This window comes from Heptranchias perlo, chromosome 19, assembly GCF_035084215.1.
Source record: "Heptranchias perlo isolate sHepPer1 chromosome 19, sHepPer1.hap1, whole genome shotgun sequence".
Classification (NCBI taxonomy): Eukaryota; Metazoa; Chordata; class Chondrichthyes; order Hexanchiformes; family Hexanchidae; genus Heptranchias; species Heptranchias perlo.
In genome coordinates, this window is record NC_090343.1 from 34,942,864 (window position 1) to 34,964,417 (window position 21,554).

The following is a 21,554-nucleotide window of genomic DNA, read 5'->3' on the forward strand; positions in this document are numbered from 1 at the left end:
CACTGCCCTGAGGAACTCCTGCAGAAATGCCCTGGGGCTGAGATGGTTGGCCTCCAACAACCACTACCATCTTCCTTTGTGCTAGGTATGACTCCAGCCACTGGAGAGTTTTCCCCCTGATTCCCATTGACTTCAATTTTACTAGGGCTCCTTGGTGCCACACTCGGTCAAATGCTGCCTTGATGTCAAGGGCAGTCACTCTCACCTCACCTCTGGAATTCAGCTCTTTTGTCCATGTTTGGACCAAGGCTGTAATGAGGTCTGGAGCGGAGTGGTCCTGGTGGAACCCAAACTGAGCATCGGTGAGCTGGTTATTGGTGAGTAAGTGCCACTTGATAGCACTGTCGACGACACCTTCCATCACTTTGCTGAAGATTAAGAGCAGACTGATGGGGCGATATTTGGCCGGATTGGATTTGTCCTGCTGGAGCCTCTTGTTGCAGTATAGAATTATGGAACACTTCAGCAGAGGATAACTGGAAGTCCTTAACAAGCATAATGCTGAGCATACAGGATAAATACTTCCCTGGAATCAGTAAGTTTAGACTAAACAGATGTAATGCTAAATGGATTAACATTTATCAGAAGTGAAATGAGGAAGAATGAACTACAAATTCTGCAGGGAGAAAGGAATTTACTAGGAAGAAAACAAGAATATACAGAAACGTGTTAAAAGGGTGGTCAGAAGTGCAAAGAGGGATCTTAGATAAAGCATAGCTGCAGATGCAAAGCCTAATTTTTTGTTTAGTATCAGGGCAGTCAGGGATGAGGTGAGAACCAAATGAGGCTCAGCACAAGATAGTTAATATACTAAATGATTATTTCCTCCAAGTATTCTTTATGGAAGACACAAACAACTTTCCCACACTACAATAATGCAAGTAGAATTAATGACTTTAATATAAATTAGTTGGGTTTAAAACAAATATACCTGGAATGGATTGTATTTATACCAGTGTCGTAAGAGGGCTGGGGATTATGAAGGAATCAAATACTGGGGCGATTCTGCTGGTTAAATGAACTTTAGGATTACTTGTATAATAATGTAATGAACAGTAGTCTACACAGATTTAGAAGGGGAAGGTTGTGCTCAACCAGCCTGCTTGACTTTTTTGAGAAAGTGACATTTCAAGTGGACTGTGGAAAGTTCTACAACAGACATTACCTAGATTTCCAAAAAGCATTTTGACAATGTTCATCATGAAAGCAATAGTTAAGCTGAAACAGTAGGGATTCAGGCTAAAACTTAGGAATAGATAATAAATTGGCTGACTGGTAGAAAGCAGCACCTACGGTTGGAGGAGCATGGTGACCCAGAGATTGGTTTTGCAATCCCTAGTGTTGCTAATTTACATTTGGGACATATTCAGAAATTCAATACAAATTGGTCAAATTTTCAGATATTAAACTAGGAGGGACAGCTGATTCTGAGGAGCCCTATATGTAAGAGACAGCCTGAGATTAAAGATGGGAGTGGAAAGTTATGCATTGAGTTCCTCTGGCTAGACAACTTCAATGTGAAAAAGATAAAGCTAACACTGAGAGTATGCTATGGACTACCAAGATGGAAGACACTTTGCTCTAAATAGTTAAATGGGTATGTAGCAGGAATATACATAGCTCAGGAACTACAAAATAAATCAAGACAAGTTATATAAGTATGTGGAACAGTAACAGATAAAATTTAATATGGACAAGTGTAAAGAACTGCACGTAAGAAAATCTGGGTGACATATGAACTCCAGGAATCGTGTTGAACTGGTTGAAGTTGAATGAAATCTAGAGATTTTAATAGATTTGATACTCAACATGTCTGACTAATGTGAAACACCAATCAATAAAGCAAATAGAATGCTGAACGATATAGCCAATATAATATATTCGTGCCAGATAAGTGCCAGGCAATGACCATCTCCAACAAGATAGAGTCTAACCACCTCCCCTTGACATTCAACGGCATTAGCTTTTCGCCGAATCCCCCACCATCAACATCCTGGGGGTCACCATTGACCAGAAACTTAACTGGACCAGCCACATAAATACTGTGGCTACAAGAGCAGGTCAGAGGCTGGGTATTCTGCGGCGAGTGACTCACCTCCTGACTCCCCAAAGCCATTCCACCATCTACAAGGCACAAGTCAGGAATGTGATGGAATACTCTCCACTTGCCTGGATAAGTGCAGCTCCAACAACACTCAAGAAGCTCGACACCATCCAGGACAAAGCAGCCAGCTTGATTGGCACCCCATCCACCACTCTAAACATTCACTCCCTTCACCACCGGCACACTGTGGCTGCAGTGTGTACCGTCCATTGGATGCACTGCAGCAACTCACCAAGGCTTCTTTGACAGCACCTCCCAAACCCACGACCTCTACCACCTAGAAGGACAAGGGCAGCAGGCACATGGAAACAACACCACCTGCACTTTCCTCTCCAAGTCACACACCATCCCGACTTGGAAATATATCGCCGTTCCTTCATCGTCGCTGGGTCAAAATCCTGGAACTCCCTAACAGCACAGTGGGAGAACCTTCACCACACGGACTGCAGCGGTTCAAGAAGGCGGCTCACTACCACCTTCTCAAGGGCAATTAGGGATGGGCAATAAATGCTGGCCTTGCCAGCGATGCCCACATCCCATGAATGAATAAAAAAAAATAACAAGTTAGAGGAATTAATTCTGAAACTCTGGTGCTCTGGTCAGACCATACCTTGAGTAATTATGCTTTGTCTGGTCACTAAGACACAAGGAAGATGTTCAGGCACTGGTGGCCATGAAGCCAATTCCTAATGGCAGAGGCATAAATTATGAGGTGAGACTGGGGAAACCTGGACTTTTTAGTTTTGGAAGGAAGTGCTGAGAGGTGATCTTATACAGTTATGTAAGTAAGTAAACACTTTGGAAAAGGTAGATTTAGAAGATTACTTCAAACTGAAATAGGACGAGGAGACACATTTTCAAACTAGTAGAAGGAAAATTTAGGACTGATGTCAGGAACTTCTTCACACAGCATGATCAACAGAAGGAACGGACTTTTGGGTAGGGTCGTGGGGGTGAAAACTTTAGGCTCATTTAAGAAACAATCAGATGATATGATGGGGCAACTATAGGGTTTTCTTTGAAAGAATGAGCTAAAATAGGACAAATGGCCGTCCTCATTCATATTTTTCTTGGGATCCCTAATTTTGCTACTTGAAGCTTTGAAAACTCAGGTTGTTATGTATTGGGAATGAATCACTGAATAATTTTTCAGGAGTGAAGCATTCTACAAAGTTTTGTCACCAAAGGTCCTATGTTGCATTTTTGCAAACGACTGTCCTGACAAATAAAATTAATCCCACTGCCCCAATCTCTCCTCGTAGCCCTGCATCCTCCCCTGCTTCAAATGTAAAATCCACTTTTGCCTTAAAAGATGCAATGGTGTCTGCCTCAATTACTCCCTCTGGCAAAACATTCCTTGCTCCAACAACTCTGCTTATAGAAATTTCTCCTAACCTCTCTCCTCTCCCTTAGTGACAATTTTAAATTGATAACCCTCATAACTGACTTCCCAACTAGAGAAAATAGACTTTCTGTATTCACCCTATCAAAGCCCTTCATAATTTAAAAAACCTGTACTAAATCTCTTTAGCTTTCTGTGCTTCAGTGGTAATAGAGCTAAAGGGGTGAAATTGTTTTTTGTCAGTAGCGTGAAACCATTGTGGGGAAAAAAAATCAGGATGCAGTGTAAAACAGTCTGCCGATTGGCCAAGAGCCCGTTTAGCGCTACTGGCCACAAATAAATTTCACCATGAAAAGGTTAAAAATAGGTTTTATACATAAGTTGTAGGATCATTGAAATCAGTGATATGTATGGCTACTGCGAAATCTTATTTATTTGAGCTATATACAGTATGTAAAATATTAATCATTAGGTAGTTGAATCTTAATTTCATTTTATTCTTCAAAATTGACCCAACATTTTTCAAAATATGATGCAGCATCTACTGACTTACATTTACATTTTTATCCTTTGTGGCACATTGCAGATACCTTAGACAAATGACCCAGTTCCATAAAAGTCCAGGCCTCTTGTGACCATTACAGCTACTGGTAAAGCCAGTGCCTCTAATGGAGGTGGGTTGTAGGTTGGGTTACAGCATGTGATAATGTCTCACTGATGGTTTCCTTTGTGAATAGCAGCCTCCACAAGCACTGCTCCTGGGTCAACTGGAGGTAGGAGTATCTAGGTCTACATTTTAGTGTGGGGGTACTGGTGGTTGGCTGATGTGTGCCTCTTGTGTTGCCTGACCAGCCTCTCCTCCCATTTCTCTTCTTCCTCCAAAAAGTAAAGATACAAGAATATTCCCAAAGGAATATTGATTGTCCCATCTTTAGAATAGGAGGGGTGGTGGAAAGAGGTACAAAATCAGATGGTAAAGCTGTTGTCAGCAGAAGAAAAAACGAAAAAGCTTTCCATGAATCATTGTAAAATAACTATTGGGTCCTTTAAATCAAAGTAATACATTTTTGAAGTAAGAATAGGGAAAGGGAGGAGATACTAGATCATGGAATACTTTACCATAAGTGGATATTGAGACAGAGATTGTAACAGCATTTAAAATGGAATTGACTAAGCATTTGAAAAGGAATTATACAAATTGATATGGGGAAAGAAGAAATAGGATTAGAGTAGATAACTCCAGTTGAAGAGCTAGCATCACATGGCCTCTTTCTGTGCTGTGATTTATATGGGAATTTATATGGGAAACAACTTTAATCAGCAACATATTTTAAAATGCCTATATTCTTCCTCTCAGCCTGTCTAACACTGAAATAGGTCTCCAGCTAGTTACTATAGCAGCTTGCTGTACAGTCAGCAAGTGCTTATCTTAGTGACACTGTTTGGATTAAACTGCTGGTAAATCAAGGACACATCAACTGCACGAGCAGCTGTCATGGCAACCAACTGGAAACTTCCTTCACTCTTCAGTTGAGGCAGCAAAACGTGTGACACTTTAAATCATACTTCTGATTAAAATTAAAGTTTTGTGGTACAAAGCTTACTTCATTATAAAACAGTGTATCCTCTGACTTAGCATTAGCGATGCCATGAGATCCACTAGTGTAGTTTTCAATGTTCCCCTGTTTCTCTGGTTTTCTATTTGAGGTTTTCTAATTGAGTTCATACTTTCCATTGATCCCATTAGAGCTATCAGTTTTATTAACCCTAATGCTAGCAATCAAATTTAACTATGTCTTGTCATTTCACCATGAAGAATGCATTTCCAGAAAATTGTAACCAGAGATAATGGAATTTGAGAAGCATTTTGATGAATTTTGAATGTTTTTTTTTCCAATTTTAACTCATAGGATATATTTCCCACATCTAAAGTATCTTTCTCATCAATAAAACTACCAGTTTAAAAAAAAACACATGGAATTATTAAGATGAGCGCATGTACCAAACTGTTTTCTTAAAATAAGCAACAACTTCATGAACCTTCATTTTTATACATGCATTTATTCAGTTCTATAACTTGCTTTCTCAGAAACATATCCTTCACTCACTTTGTCGTAGGCCTATAATGTAACTGCTTGTGTTTCATTAGAATACATCACTGGTTCTCAAACTGTGCCTTCAGCTGTCTAGGCCCTAAGCTCTGGTTTTTCCTCCCTAAACCTCTCCGCCTTTCTATCTTTCTGTCTTTAAGATGCTCTTTAAAACCTATCTCTTTGGCCAAGCTTTTGGTTGCCTGTCTTAATATCTCCTTTTGTGGCTCGGTGTCAAAATTTGTCTGATAACGCTCCTGTTAAGCACCTTGTGACATTTTACTACATTAAAGGCGCTATATAAATGCAAGTTGTTGTTAAGTGCGAGGCAAATCCAGGTGGGACATGGTGAAAGGCTACCAGAACAAAAAAAATACTGGAGAACCAGAGTAAAAATAAATTTAACTTGAATGATGCTGATACCATCTCGTGGTTCCTTCCAATTGGCTGCAGTTTGTGTTAATTACACTAAACTCCTCTCAGTAGCTGTGCACACAGCTGATTTTCTTTTTATTATAATTAAGATCACACCATGGGTTTTCACCCTTTTCAACTTCCAATAGTGTGCTCTCTGTGTTCACATGAGCAGCCTCAACCCACTCCCTCCTTCTCTCTGTGTGCTCCTTCAAAGCTCTATTTTAGGCCAATTTTCGAGCATCAAATGAGCACAGGGAACAATCCCTGCACCCGAAGATGGAGGTGCCCGAGAAATTGTTCCTCGATCCTCATTCAAATAATTGTGGCGAACTGCTGGAGCCCATTGCAATCTCCACAGGCTGATCGCCCAACTGGAGAATGGAATTTCAGGCCGTCTGCCTCAGATAAATCCCGGGGGGTTAAGGAGAACTAGGAGGGAGCTGGCAGTAACCCTCAGGAGCTCCTCCTGGTTCTACAGGAACATTTTATAAAATGATTTTTAAAAACTTACCTCTCTTTGGACGCTTGCCCCGCTCATTGCTGACCAATTTTGGTGAGGGGGGCCCAAAACAGGCGCCGAGCCCCTCACTTATATATATAAGGGGCCTAATGCCTGTAAAAAATGGCCCGGCCCAATTTTGGCTCAGATGCTTTTCAGGCATTCTTACGGTGCAGGCCCGAAAATGGGCAACGTTGCATCTGTTTTAGACCGATAAAATGGGTGCAATGGGGTCCAATTTCCACATCATTCTGTCTTAGTTTCTATTCTCCTTCGGCAGTCACCCTCCCCGCCCTGCAATCTCCCCAAGCATAGTGCAAATGCTGGTGGAAGAAAACAGTGTTACATAAACAAACAGGAGAGAGTGATAAAAATGAAAGTAGAAAAAAGGGGAAAGGAAGAGAGAAAAGTGAAAAAGGAGAAAGAGAAGTCAAGGGAAGGACAGGTGGGAGTGAAGGAGAAAGAGAAAGAACTGGGAAGAGAGGAACAGAATGCAAGGAGGAGAGAGAGAAGCAGAAGGGAAAAAGAAGAGAGATGAAGGGAGAACAGAGAAACAAGGGAGGAGAGAAACATGTTTACCATTTTGCTTAGCTAGATGGGCATAAGTGGCTATGAGAATGTTTTGGTGGTGCCCAGCCTGATAAAGTTTGAGGATCAGTTAGAATTGCTTCTGAATGCTACTTTTTGAATTGTGGAGGATGTTTTGTGTAATGCATCGATGTCGGTATCACAGACTATTCACACCAACAAAACGAATTATTTTTATCTGTGGCGTCATTCTCAGTGTCTGTGCCACCCAAAAGGTTTTCTAGGTAAAGATAAAGGCCACGGATTTCCTCACTGCTTGGGTCATCATCAGAGCATAACAGTGGTGAGGGAATAAAAAGCAGAGCAGAAATTAGGGTGGGACTCGTTCTTATCGGATTTTTATCCCATTTTGGCCAAAAAGCAATTTCCTCCAATGTCGGGTCAGGCACTCCGCCCATTCACTCTATTAGTAGCATTGCCGTGCAGATTTCATGGTAATGGCGCAATGATGTCATATGGCAAAGTTCCCAACATTGCTGCCCATGTTGTGCTTTGTGTAACATACGAAGAGATTCAGCTCCACGAATGTTCAAATCGTTTGTGACCAGCAGCAACAGATTCACCAGGTCAATGCCAGATTTGCTGAGTTATCACAATTCTTTCAACATGAGGCAGTCCAGCCCCCCCAGCTCAATTCAGGGAAGACAGTTAAGTGTCCAGATCGATTCTGGGCAACAAGGCATGCTCCCTGCTGTCATGGCTCATGACTCTACTTCAAGTGTTATCCTTAACGTCAGTACAATTAAGTACTTTCAGCCTCTTAGAATGGCCATTGAGAGGACTGCTGGGGCTTTGAAGGGAAGGTTCCAGTGCCTTAGTAGATCATGAGAGGCACTGCAGTACAATCTAGGGTGGGTCTCTACATCATGGTTACTTGAAAAAGGACTGGAACTGTAATCCCTAGAGGAGAAAGGCCCAGTTGCTGTGCAACCCAACATCAGGAAGTCTTGATTCTGAGGAGGTTACCAGCCTGGATACCATGGAAATATCATAGTAGGTACAGCACAGGAGGAGGTCATTCGGCCCATCGTGCCTGTGCCGGCTCTTTGAAAGAGCTATCCATTTAGTCCCATTCTCCTGCTCCTTTCCCATAGTCCTGTAATTTTTTTCCCTTCAAGTATATATCTAATTCCCTTTTGAGTATTGCTGTTGAATCTGCTTCCACCACCCTTTCAGGCAGTGCATTCCAGATCATTACAACTCGCTGAGTAAAAAAATGTTTCCTCATGTCACCTCTGGCTCTTTTGCCGATCACCTTAAATCTGTGTCCTCTGGTTACTGGCCCTTTTGCCACTAGAAACAGTTTCTCCTTATTTACTCTATCAAAACCATTCATGATTTTGAACACCTCTAGCAAATCTCCCCTTAACCTTCTCCGTTCTAAGGAGAACGACCCCAGCTTCTCCAATCCCTCCACATAACTGAAGTCCCTCAACCCTGGTATCATTCTAATAAATCTCTTCTGCACCCTCTCTTAGGCCTTGTCTTCCTTCCTAAAGTGTGATGCCCAGAATTGAACACAATACTCCAGCTGAGGCCTAACCAGTGTTTTATAAAGGTTTAGCATAACTTCCTTGCTTTTTTACTCTATGCCTCTGTTAATAAAGCCCAGGATCCCATATGCTCTTTCAACAGCCTTCCCAACTTGTCCTGCCCCCTTCAACGATTTGTGTATGTGCACCCCCAGATCTCTCTGTTCCTGCATCCCCTTTAAAATTGTACCATTTAGTTTATATTGTCTCTCCTCATTCTTTCTACTAAAATGTATCACTTCACACTGATCTGCGGTTAAATTTAATCTGCCATGTGTCTGCCCATTTCACCAGACTGTCTATGTCCTCCTGAAGTCTGCTATTATCCTCCAGATTGTTTACTACATTTCAGACTTTTATTTCACCAGCAAACTTTGAAATTATACCCTCTATTCTGAAATCCAGATCATTAATATATATCAAAAAGAGCAATGATCCTAATACTGACCCCTGGGGAACACCATTGAATACTTCCCTCCAGTCTGAAAAACAACCGTTCACCACTACTCTCATTCTGTCCCATAGTCAATTGTGTATCCATGCTGCCACTGTCCCATGGGCTTTAATTTTGCTAACAAATGTCTTATGTGTTACTTTATCAAATGCCTTTTGAAAGTCCATGTACACAACATCAACCACACTACCCTCATCAATTCTCTCCATTACTTCATAAAGAACTCAGAATGTAGATAGATTAGACAGATATTCTCATAGGATTAACGGTGCTCCCCTAACTATACATCCATCACAACATTTCCCCAGCATTCATGTCTGCTGCAATACTTTCATGTCAAAACATCTGTCTTTGAATCTTAGAAACCAACAATGCCAATTCACCATAACAAAACCATGAAGCCTATTGAGCTTATTGAACACCACAGCCAATGCAAACATTAGCATATGTTTAATAACTATTCGTCTGAATCCATAAATGTCTCCATTTTTATGACTGTGCTTCCCAAACGCAGGTTCCAGATGGAACAGTTACAGAGACATTGTGTTGTGCATTCTGAATTTTCATTGTGTTAAAGAAATGAAGGTGAATAGTAGAGGGAGACCCATTGTGCTAAAGTGAATGGGGGAGGCAGCAGTTCTCTTACCTTGCCTACCCTCGTCAGGTCATTGAACTTTTTCCAGCACTGGGCTGCAATCCTGGGAGCAAGCTGGCTGCCATTAAATCACTGGGCACCTGGAAATGATGCTGGCTCTTCTGAATTTCTTGTTGTAGAATATTAAAACTCTTGGAACTATTTTGAACCTAAAGGTAGGTTAAGTTTGAGAGAAGAAAAACTCCCATTTGACCTACAAAGAGCAAAATGTTTTTGAGGGAAAATTTAACTTGTATGATATGAAATATAAAATAGTTACCGACAAGGCAGCTTTTAAATTTTGAGCAATGAAACCTCAAATGAATTGCCTATTTGCAATGTACCTTACTCTGAAACAGAATAAAAGTTATTAACCTCTGTATATGAAGGCACCACTGAGTTCCAGAGAAGATTATATATAGACGACTGCCTTTGTTAGCATTGCCTTGAAAAACTGATTTAAAAAAATGAAACTGTAATTCAATTTTGGTAGAGGTTGTACCTATTATTACAGAAACATAAACATTGATCAAAGAACCCTCAGGTTTACTATGTTGAAATTCTCCAGACAGACACGTTTTATTAATCAATCACTCAGGCTATCAGCAATGTTTTAACTTTCTCAATAGGCCACACCGTGTCAGGGTTTTAAGAGAAGCATGCTTAATGAGGAATTCAATCTTAGAATATTCTTTCATTTAAAGCAGTGTAGCAGTACTTTATTTGGGACTTTGCCCTGTAGGTTTTAAGGGTAATACTGTAGTATTAAAATGGTTAACACACATTGACAGAAAATGGCAGATACAATATGCATTATGAGAAAGAGAAGTTAGTCTGAGTTAGAAACTCAGAGAGGCACTTCACTGAAGACAACAGGCAACAAAAATAAGACATTCCTCAGAATTGACTAGCTGGAAACTTAACGAGATAAGAAGGGAGAACAGGGCTTTGTCTGTCATTAACCACAATATAAACTTAAACCAAAATGAGTAATAGATTAGATTAATTATAATGTGTGATGTTTATACCTCTGGTTGTGAAATTATAAGAAATAACATAATTAATAGTAAGCAAGTTAGTCTAAGGATAATGAGAGAATTACTGAAGAAAATTCACTGAATGTTGCTAGATACCAAGGAATGTGTCTTTGTAAATCATAGACAAGAGAAGTTGCAGCTACTATTGCTAGTTTCGTGCCCAAAACAGGAGAAGACAAAGAAGGGTCAGGCACCATAGATGGATCACTATGTAATATAAAAGTGAGAGCATACTGGCATAAGTGGGCAGCTTGAACTTAGGACACTGGAGATCAACCTGAGGGTGTTCAAGGTTCCATCCAGCAGGCTGACTCATATAAGTAACATGGACGTGTGGTGCTTTCGCGTTTACTATGATTGATGTATCAATATAAGATATACCAGAGGACAGAAAGTCTGCAAATCTTATATTTCTTAATAAAGTATTAAAGTTGATGACACCAGACCCTTGAACCTATTAATTAATAAGATAAGGTGTTAGCTAGAATCTTACATGCCCGAGTTGGCAAGCACTCTAGAATATGAAGAAAATGATTGATACTTGACTCTGTCCTCAATGGCTGATATACTATTAGAAATTTAAATAAGCAAAATTGCAGGTTTGATGGTTTTTTAAAAAAAATAGGCAAAACGCATGTTTTTGGTTTGAAGTAAGAAGCTGCTGGCAAAATGTTTGTAATATGCATCACTTGAAAATAAGATTTCATTAGTGGTAAAGAAAATTTAACAATCAATCATGATGTAACTGTAATAATGAAGCTTTAATGCTTCTCAAGCATCCAAAAAGCCACTTAACTGGTATAAATATTGGAAAGTTCATTAATGCAGGTGTGGAATACATACCTGTAGTGGGGTAAACCTGAACAGCAGTAAAAAAAATAGTAACACTGTCCTACCAACCAGGACCTGCAAGTCCTAATGACCTCTGTCATGGAATTTCACAGGCACATTTTTGATGGGAAACGATGACCCCATATATGCAAAAGAAGGGGCAGGTTTGAGAATGGTGAACCCTGTATCAATCACCAGAAATACCAGACACAAAATGAGAAAACACAACTTAAAGAAGAACACAAAGGTAAAGGATGAATAATATTATCAATTGGCAGCCCAGGACATATGTGAGCACAGTAGCGAATTGTAATTACATGCAAAAAACAAAGCTTTATTGGCACAGAGAAATGTTGTCAAAATACAGCAATATTAGATGTGAAAATAGCAACATTATACTAATTTACATTATATATGTCATCATGAGAAAGAAGGAAATTGCATGGCCCAAATCAGATTGCCTCATCCCCATTCTTTTAATGAGCAATTTGAGATGGAGGACTCGGGCAGTGTTGGTTCTGTGGGGATTGCAGGACAGCACAGAATTTGTGGTTAATTGTATTAAATTATTAGCTTTGGGTATTGTACAGTTTTGTTGTCATAAATGAAGCATGACTACTCTGTAATTTGTACCGAATATTCTCCAGTGAGAGAAAACAAGAAAAATGCTAGGAATTATCAGCACAGTCCCTTGTAGAGATAGATCACAATCCTGATAGGAGAGGGCAGGAAGCTGAAATTTCATGGGTGACACTTCTGCCAAATAAGGGAACGTTCTTAGACCTGTGATGCAACATCTATAGGGATAAAATATTTCTACCCACAGCACCATAAATGCGGCAGCTCAACTCAAACCACCCACACGGATTCAGTTATGTTATTTCTGCGGGTCATCAGTTTAAACCTTATATTCGATAAGCCTGAAAATTTGTTGGTGTAATATCGAAACAGAAAAAGTCCTTTTCAGAATATGTGCACAAGCTCATACCCCTCTCTTCTGCTATACATCTTCACAACTATGAAGACATGTATGCGGTACACCGATAGCACCCTATACATCATTTGCTGTAGGTCATAAGCATGGAGACATTCGAGTCTGAAAAAAGTGCTTGAGTTTATTACAGATATCTGTTTCCTCATCGCACCACTTCACTCAACCCACAATTTGAAGCCGTTGAGTCTGTAGAACGTCCGGGTTCCAAGAACTGAAGTGATAGCATAAATCCTGAGAGCCTCAAGAGACTTTAAAGCCTAAAAACTAGATTGCAGGCACAAGCACTCAAGTTATTGTCTACATTTGTTCTGATTTGTTGTAAGGCTGAATTGTTTTCTAGTGTTACAGAATCATTATATCGATTGCCATTTACCCTTCTGGCAAATTTAGAACAACCAAGCTGATTGATGCATATCTTAAAGAGCATTTGCAAAGTTATTAAAGTTTGATTTTGCAAGCCCATGAAAAGGCTAATCTATAATAAATATAGATCTTACTGCAGAAAGCTAACCAAGCCTGTCTGATGAAAGAAAGCAACCATGCACATCAGAGACTAATGATTTTTATCTGCATTTCATTAACTTATCAGATAAAAAGAAAACACCATAGCAAATATATATTGAATGCAAGCTAGTTGACATTTAATTTTTAATGGCCATGCAGATAAAGGCAAATAAAATGTCAAAAGATGTTAAATTTATTAGAAGAAAACACAAGTTCTAAGGAAATGTGAATTGAATATGACCTTGATCTTGTTATGCTGGGAAGGCTTTTATTTAATATATTTAATCTGTTCAAGGCAATTAAATTGTCCAGTAACCACATGTATAACATATAATTACACAAGGTCATGGTGGCACGGAGGCTGAGAGACCAATAAGGAATCGGCTTTATTTGTTGTGCAGTAGATTCTTATCACATGATAAGCTTAACAGAATTTCTGTGTTATAAACCTTGGTGAGATTGCACACATTGTTCACAGTACAATAGAAACAGCATTTCGGGTATAGTTGATTCTTATTAGAAGCATGTGGACAGCTTTTCAATAAAATCTGTTGTTGACCAAAACTGTCCTTATCAGGATTCCATCTTTCTATTATAGCCTTATTACTTAATCCAAAAATAAATATTTAAAGCTATGTTGTTGTTAAATGAAATAGTCCATAAAGCACCACTAATTCAAAAGTATATACATAAAGTAATCCTCTCTAGTTTTTGGAAAGATATTTCATTGTAAAGAAAAAAAAGATAGCATTAAAATATGAGTGAAATAGATTAACTGGGCAGCCATGTTTTAAAATTTTAATTTAATTTCTTAATTTGCTATACTCCATATAGCAAATGTTATTCTACCATAACAATCACAGGAATATTGGCCACTTTAATAGACTTTTGAGGTGGAATAACATCATCTTTCCCTTCCTACACTGCATAACATTGTTGTACAGTGACAATCCTCAATTCTTTTTCTCCTACTGTTGTCACCAGTCATACTGTACCTGTTCTATCATGAGAGAAGACATTCTATGGAAGTTTATACATGCACCTGGCTGCAAGTATCTCAATCATCATAAAGATTTTTCTTGCAGATTTACCATTTAATGGCAAACACTTGTTTTGAAGAGGAATAGAAGAAATCCTATATAAGGTTAAGGATAACAGTCAAACCAGAATACTGTTCAAGAGTTAACTGCAAATACAAAACCCCACAGAACCAATAACAATGCTTTCATGAGGACCAGTTAGTTTAAGGTAAGGTTTTAAGTGTTCCTGCCTTGGCCTTGTCTTCTGAGATACCTGCAAGTAGTCCAAGAGTATACAACTCCGCAATCCGTGCAGTGTTGTCACAGCCCCGGTTCCACCAGTGCTTATGTATTCATTGGGTGGCACATTCAAGAGATTCTCCTTTTAATTAAAAAGAATATACCCCAAATTCAAAAGTGCTGTTCCTTGGTCAGGTTTCTTCACACTGTTTTGTAATCCCCAACAACTGCATTCAGACCGAGCCTAAACCCCAAGAATTTGAATAAATCCCTTAAAAAGAAAATATTCAAGGTTTTACCCTTTACATTAATACTCATGTGGTATGAAAGATAAGCTCAACTGAGACCATAGGTATTACTTGAGCTTCACTGCTTCAGTGTGGATGTTCACTCACTCTCCTCGTAAACAAAGTCGTTATTTTCTCTTTTTTTCCTTGGTAATTTTCCCTCCTCTTCTGAAAATGTGAACCAGTAACCATCCTGTAATCCATCCAAATATATTATTATTCCTCTGTGAACCTTGATAGTGAGTGCTTCCAAACTATTCAACTGTGGATCACAGTCAAGCTCAATCCCATCCTTATCTGGTATCCACGTGCTCACACTTTCCATCAGGGGTTACTGGATAGCAAGCATGATAAGGAATGCCAGCTGATTTTTTTCCACTCTTAAATCCATTGGCTCTGAGACCAATTGTAATCTGCCTGGCACCACCCCAAGTGTCTCAGAGCAGAATAGGGATTGAAGTTGGCATCGTCCTGCTCTGTAGTACTCTGCTACTTACTGCATTAACTTGCTGAACCAGTAGGGAGGGAGAATTCAATCACATACCAGATTCAAGACAAGACCATGAGAATTCTTCTTCTCAGGAAACAGATTCCAAGATCTCAAGGGCCATATTTAGATATTTAGGAATTCAGACCAGACAACAAATAACCCATGCTGCCTCTTTTTTTCTTAATGATGAAGCAGTTGGGAATATGTAATACATAATGGTAAGTATATCTTTTGATTATCTGATATCATCACCAATATTTCCACTTCAGAATGGGAAGCTGAGAGTGTTTAAGTGGAAAATGAATCAAAGCCACTTGACAATCTTGCATACTAAACAACTGGACATTTGGTTTAGTATCACTGCAATTTTCTGTATCCCTAATTCCAAGGTCAGTTGGACCTCAAATGGACTGATAATCCCACAATAATTTGGAAAACAGAAAGATAAGGCCAATGTGCAAAGTGCAACAGAGAGAGAGAGAGAGAGACTGCTGGTTTAAGAGACGTAGTGGACGATTTTTACAAAATCGTGCTCTTGACGCAGAGCCTCATGGGACAGGAGTGCATATTGGGAATTACAGCACATCCAGCCCAAGGGAAATTTATAAAATCATCCATGTAAGGTCCACTGTCTGTCTAGAATCTCCTTGGAATTGAAAAAAAATAATGTACCTGTTCAGCAGGAGCATGGTCTAACTTTGGGAACAGATTCTGTGAGAAACCAAGAGTGAAGTAGTCCAAGAGTGAGCCATGTGAAAGTAAATTTATTTGCCTTGGAAGAGATTAAAAGGTTGGGAGCCACTCTCAAAGGAGGTGTGCTTTGGAGAATTGGCACTACAGTGTTGTAGCCCTATCCTCAGCCTGGATGCTGGGAGTGTGGTATTGGGTACTTTACCCATGACGATAAAAATATAGCAAGGAATGGAATGAAAAAACGCCATCCAGTCCATCAAGCCTGCTTGTTCCACAGACTTTGTACAATCTGTTCCACCTATTTCACCTACTGACACACGTTATATATAATTCCTACACTGTAACACAGAAGTAATCAGAAGGCACTCCAGACTGTCTACCCTTCTTACATCTCCACTAGTCAGCATGAATGCTTTGTTTTCCTCCCAGAGGATAGAAAATCTTGTTCTTTAACATTGGTCTGCCCTTTCCTTTTTCGATAAGTTAAATTCTTGTAGGATGTGGTTCCAAACCACTCATGGTTTATTCTTATATTTATGCAAAACTATTATCAAATCTCTTTGAAATCAGCTTACAACTGGTAACTTTTGCATGCAGTTTTGAGCTTGCGAGGCTGGATGTTTATGGGATCAGTATTGCTCCTATACGGCAATTTGGAAATATCATCAAATTGGAATACAAATAAATTGGGCAAAATCTGTAGATGGACCCCATTAATTTTATTCTTATATAATTAACAAAAGGTTAACACTTCATTTTAAGTAACTTCTATGAAAAGTGGAAGCTGATGTTCCAGACCAGACAGTGAGTGTAAAGCAAGAGATGGTGACTGAATTGAAATCCATAAGTTACGCGCATCCAAATTAGATCCACTTAATACTATTTAATGTGCTAGCCAAACTTAATAAGTTTCATAAAGTTAGACATCTTTTTAAAATTGTTCATAAAATGGCAAAGTTTACATTATGATCCTGACATTTTTTGCACTGAAATGAGACAAATCAATAAACAGGAAGTGCTGTACACTGAGTGTACATGCAGAGTCAGAGGAACATGGGGAAAGCTCACTTGGATGGAACTGTCTGATGAGGTTGATAGAAGTCCAAAGGACAGAACTGGGAAGAGGTATTATCTGAGTTTCTTTCTTATTGTGGCAAATAGTCTTGAAGTATTCAGATCTTAGTAAGTTGTTTGTGCCAAGATTAAGAGAGTGGATCTGTTAAACTGCATGTTTGCATCAATTTACTAACAGACTGGAAGTGAACAACATGACTGCAGTCCAGTTACAACAGCTACACAGTGACAGGCTGTGGCTGAAGTTTGTAGATGATCAAACAGCTTCTCTTGAAGCAGAGGTACACCAGATTGTTGATTGGGTTCAAAATACTAACAGTGGTGAAGAAAGGGTCTGATGGCACTAACTCATTGTCTGAACAAACTGGTTGAAGTTGCTGTGTATCCTGAAATGCTGATGATCATAAAATCATGGGATTTAAAGAAAGGAAGGAAGAACATACATATACATAACACCTTTCACAACCTCAGGATGTCCCAAAGCACTTTACAGCCAATGAAATATTTTTGAAGAGTAATCTCTGTTGTAATGTAGGAAACGCAGCAGCCAATTTGCGCACAGCAAGGTCCCACAAACTCCATTGTGATAACGATCAGATATCTGTTTTTAGTGATGTTGGCCAGGGCACTGGGGAGAACTCCCCTTCTCTTTTTCAAAATAATGCCGTGGGATCCTTTAAGTGCACCTGAGAAGGCATGTGGAGCCTCGGTTTAACATCTCATCCTGAAAGATTTACAACATAGAAGGAGGCCATTTAGCCCATTGTGTCTGTGCTGGCGATGAAAGAGTTATTTTAATAACTGCACAATATTTGATCATGGATTTGGGCTAAAACTAAGCATAAAGAAAGTTATAACCATTACATCTGCCAAATGATCTCTTATTACTTTTTCATACATTAGTATAATTACATTAATGGCTGCTAAATTTCACTTGTGAAAATTGCATGTTTTATAACCCATAGTTCAGGCTATAAATGTTTGTAAAAGGTTTGGATTATAGATATAAAATTGTAGCAATTATAAATTGCAGTTAGTTCTATGAATTAAGTACATTTTAAATTGGAGCATCAACTGAAGCAATGGTGTAAGAAGTTCAATAGTTATTGTGTATGTTCATAGCAATGTTAATCAGAGAATTTTTCATCTCTTCAAACTGATGCTAACTCCGATTAGGGTCAGGTTAGAACTTTTCTTTGCTAGTGCATAAATATTTTTAGCGTTCTATCTTTTGCCTCATTCTTTTGAATTCTCCTTCCTCTATCTGCTTCCCTTCTCAATTTCTGTAAGTTGCTTTCTTTCATGAGCCTTCATGCTTGCCACATGTCAGACACAATTCCCTAATCAAGAAGGCAGGCATGTAAACTGTTGTCAAGCCTATACTTATTCTATTCTTGAACTGACTGCTTAGAGGAGTTTGACAGTTGGGTAAGCTGACTTGGATTTGTTCATCTTCCTTGAGAAAAGCACTTCTGCCAATTCCTTAGTGCCCCCTTCACACGACTCAGCTGAGAACAGGAACTTGCTATATGAAAAATCACAAGGGACAACCCATGACTTACTGCTCTGGTACGGAGCATCAATGTACCAATGCACTATTTAACAAAACTGCACTTCCTTCTTTCTGCTTTAGAACATAAGAACATAAGAAATAGGAGCAGGAGTAGGCCAATCGGCCCCTCGAGCCTGCTCCGCCATTCAATAAGATCGTGGCTGATCTGATCCTAACCTCAAATCTAAATTCACGTCCAATTTCCTGCCCGCTCCCCGTAACCTCTAATTCACTTTACTTCCCTTTGCTTTAGTTTGTCTCCTCTAGCTATCATGAGTATATTGTAACATTGACCTTGATTCAGTGATTTTTCTTGTGAATTATTTTCAATAAGACTCCGAAAAACTCACTAAGTTCTCCCTATACTATACATGTATATGACCTGGTATACTGTGGTTTATTGGCAGTTGGTTAGTTTGAACTGTAAGTCCATCCTACACAGGCAAGTATTTTATTTAAAAATAGACCTGAGATAAAATGAATATCCCTGCTAACCACCACCACCCCCCCCCCCACTACATGCATATACATACACATGCACATATACACACACATACACAGGCACACACTAGAATGGGGCAGCAGTGCAGTTGAGCAATTAACAACACAGTAGAAGAACCCTGTTCAACTCTGAGCTTAGCTTCAAATCCCATATCCTATCCATCACCCATGTTGCTTAGTTTCACCTCCGTAAAGTCAGCTGCCTTGACCATTACCCTTTCCCCACCATTCCTGAAACTTGTATCCATGCTTTTATTACTTCCAGATTCGACTGGTCCAACCTCCTCTCCATTGGCTTCTCAAACTCCACTCTATATAAACTTCAACTTGTCCAAATGTCCACCATGTGCATGCTATCCTGCATCAAGTACTGCTCAACCACCATCCTATCCTCACCAGCCTCCACTGACTCCCTGCCATCCAATTCATTGAAATCAGAATCGTCATCCTTGTTCACAAATCCCTCCCCAGACTCATCTCACTCTAGCTTTGCCATCTTCTCCAGCCCTGTAACCCCGTCCGTGCCTTTCAATCTTCCATCTCTAACTTCTTGTGCATCCCTCCAACCCTGTGCTTTATCGTCAGTGACAGAACCCTAAGCCATCTTGCCCTACACTTTGGAACTCCCTAAACCCTTATCTTACTAATTCTCTCATCTCCTTTAAAATCTTAACAAAATCTATCTCTTCGATCTTGTTTTGTCTTTGTTTTTCCTCGGTGACGTGCCTCGGTTTGTTTACTATATTAAAAGCATTGTATGAATTGGAGGCAAGTTGTTGTTGAAAGATTATCATTGGTAGTTGAAATAGAGGTTGACATTATTAATTGGCTGATGCTTCCATTGGCACCACCATTTAGTGGCATAGAAGGTAAGTATCGTAGACACCGTCATTGGCTTGGGCAAGGCAGTTTTCCTGGGGGGAATTTTAAGAAATAGCCCAGCTCAGGAAGGAAGCTGGGAGAAATGTGTTTTTTTTAAAAAAATCATCATATCAAAATCAGGTTACCTTGAGGATTTGTGCTGCATGTCAATAAGACCCTAGAGCAGCTCTGCATGATGCTGTCTGTATTTGTACTATTCTTTGTTCTCTGATCTATTTTCCTGCAGTTACTTTGTGTCATTGCTATTTTGATGCGCCAAAAACTTGGTGATCAGGGGTGTCACATTTTACACCATTCATCCTACTTCACCTGCCAACTCGTAGATTTTAGAAGCTAAGTTGTAAGTGCCTTTGGCAGTCATAAGACCAAGATTTTCATTCTGTGTTAATCACAGAAAAAGCATATAAAATTAGCTCAGTCTGATTTCAATTGCAAAATGGCTGAAGGCATTGAATGTGAGGCACAGAAAACTTAGGAGAACAGCATGTTCACAAAGGATATACCGTTAGCAAATTAGTTTCATAGATTGGTCTGACAGTCCCTGTTACCATAGATTTAGATTACAAAAACAGATGGTGTATGATCTGTGTGATGAGTTAAAAGAGAATTTGGACTGTCATACGCCCAGGAAAACTGCCTTGCCCGAGCCAATGACGGTGTCTACGATACTTACCTTCTATGCCACTAAATGGTGGTGCCACTGCAAGCATCAGCCAATTAATAATGTCAACCTCTATTTCTCTGGTCACTGGTACATTTCTCAAGTCAATTGCTTCATCTGTTCCTGCAACTTCACACCAGCACGTAAGAACAAAGCCAAGGTTCTTTGCCATTGTGAGATTGTCCTATATCGTAAGAGCCATTGATCAGAATTATGTATCCCTCTGAATATCTTCATTTAGTTAAGTAACTCACAGACCATAGCCAGACTTTTCCTATTGTATACTGCATGGGGTAAATTTTAACACAGAGGTGGGATCTCTGCGGGGGAGTCAATACGCGGGTGGGAAACCGGGGAAAAATTTTTGTGCGTTTTCTCGCGCGGTCACGACTCAATTGTGAGTCCCTTAATGTGGGACAGCCTTAATGTGACTTCCGGGTTTCCCGTCTCCAATCTGCACAGTGGGTGTACTGCGCAGCTGCATGATGTGCTGGCAGCTGGAGTATTTAAAGGGACATTGCAACCATGGATTTTGAGGGAGAAAGGAGCAATTAAAGAAATGGAACAACAAAGGACAAAGCCAGCTTTACTGATTCCTCACTTGATTTGCTACTAGCTGGTGTTTTTGAGCAGGGAGGAAGTCCTATACCCAGGGGATAGGAGGAAGCGCCCAGCCTCTGCCACCAAGAAGGCCTGGCTCGAGGTGGCAGAGGAGCTGAGCAGCAGGAACACTGTGCCAAGCCAATGGGAGCTGTGCAGGAAGCGCCTTAATGACCTAACTAGGCCAGGAAAAGTGAGTACAGATAGTGATTCACCTACATCCTCTGGTGCACATCACTTCCCACCCCCCTCACTCTGTCTTGCCAAGCCTCCTCCATCATATCACTCCTCATACCCACTTAAGGCTCAGTATCAACTTACCTTCACTTTCTGTGCACTTCCTCACTTCCCCATTTGTGAACCCACCACTCCCACTCACCCCAGTCCTGATGCAATGTGATGAATCTGTCTGATAATCACCCTCTGATGCATCTCTTTCATTGTTAGCCTCACCCAAAGCAATGCATCCATCGGGTGACCCCGTCACCCTCATTCACTCACACATCTATTCTTTCTCCCTTTGTAGGAG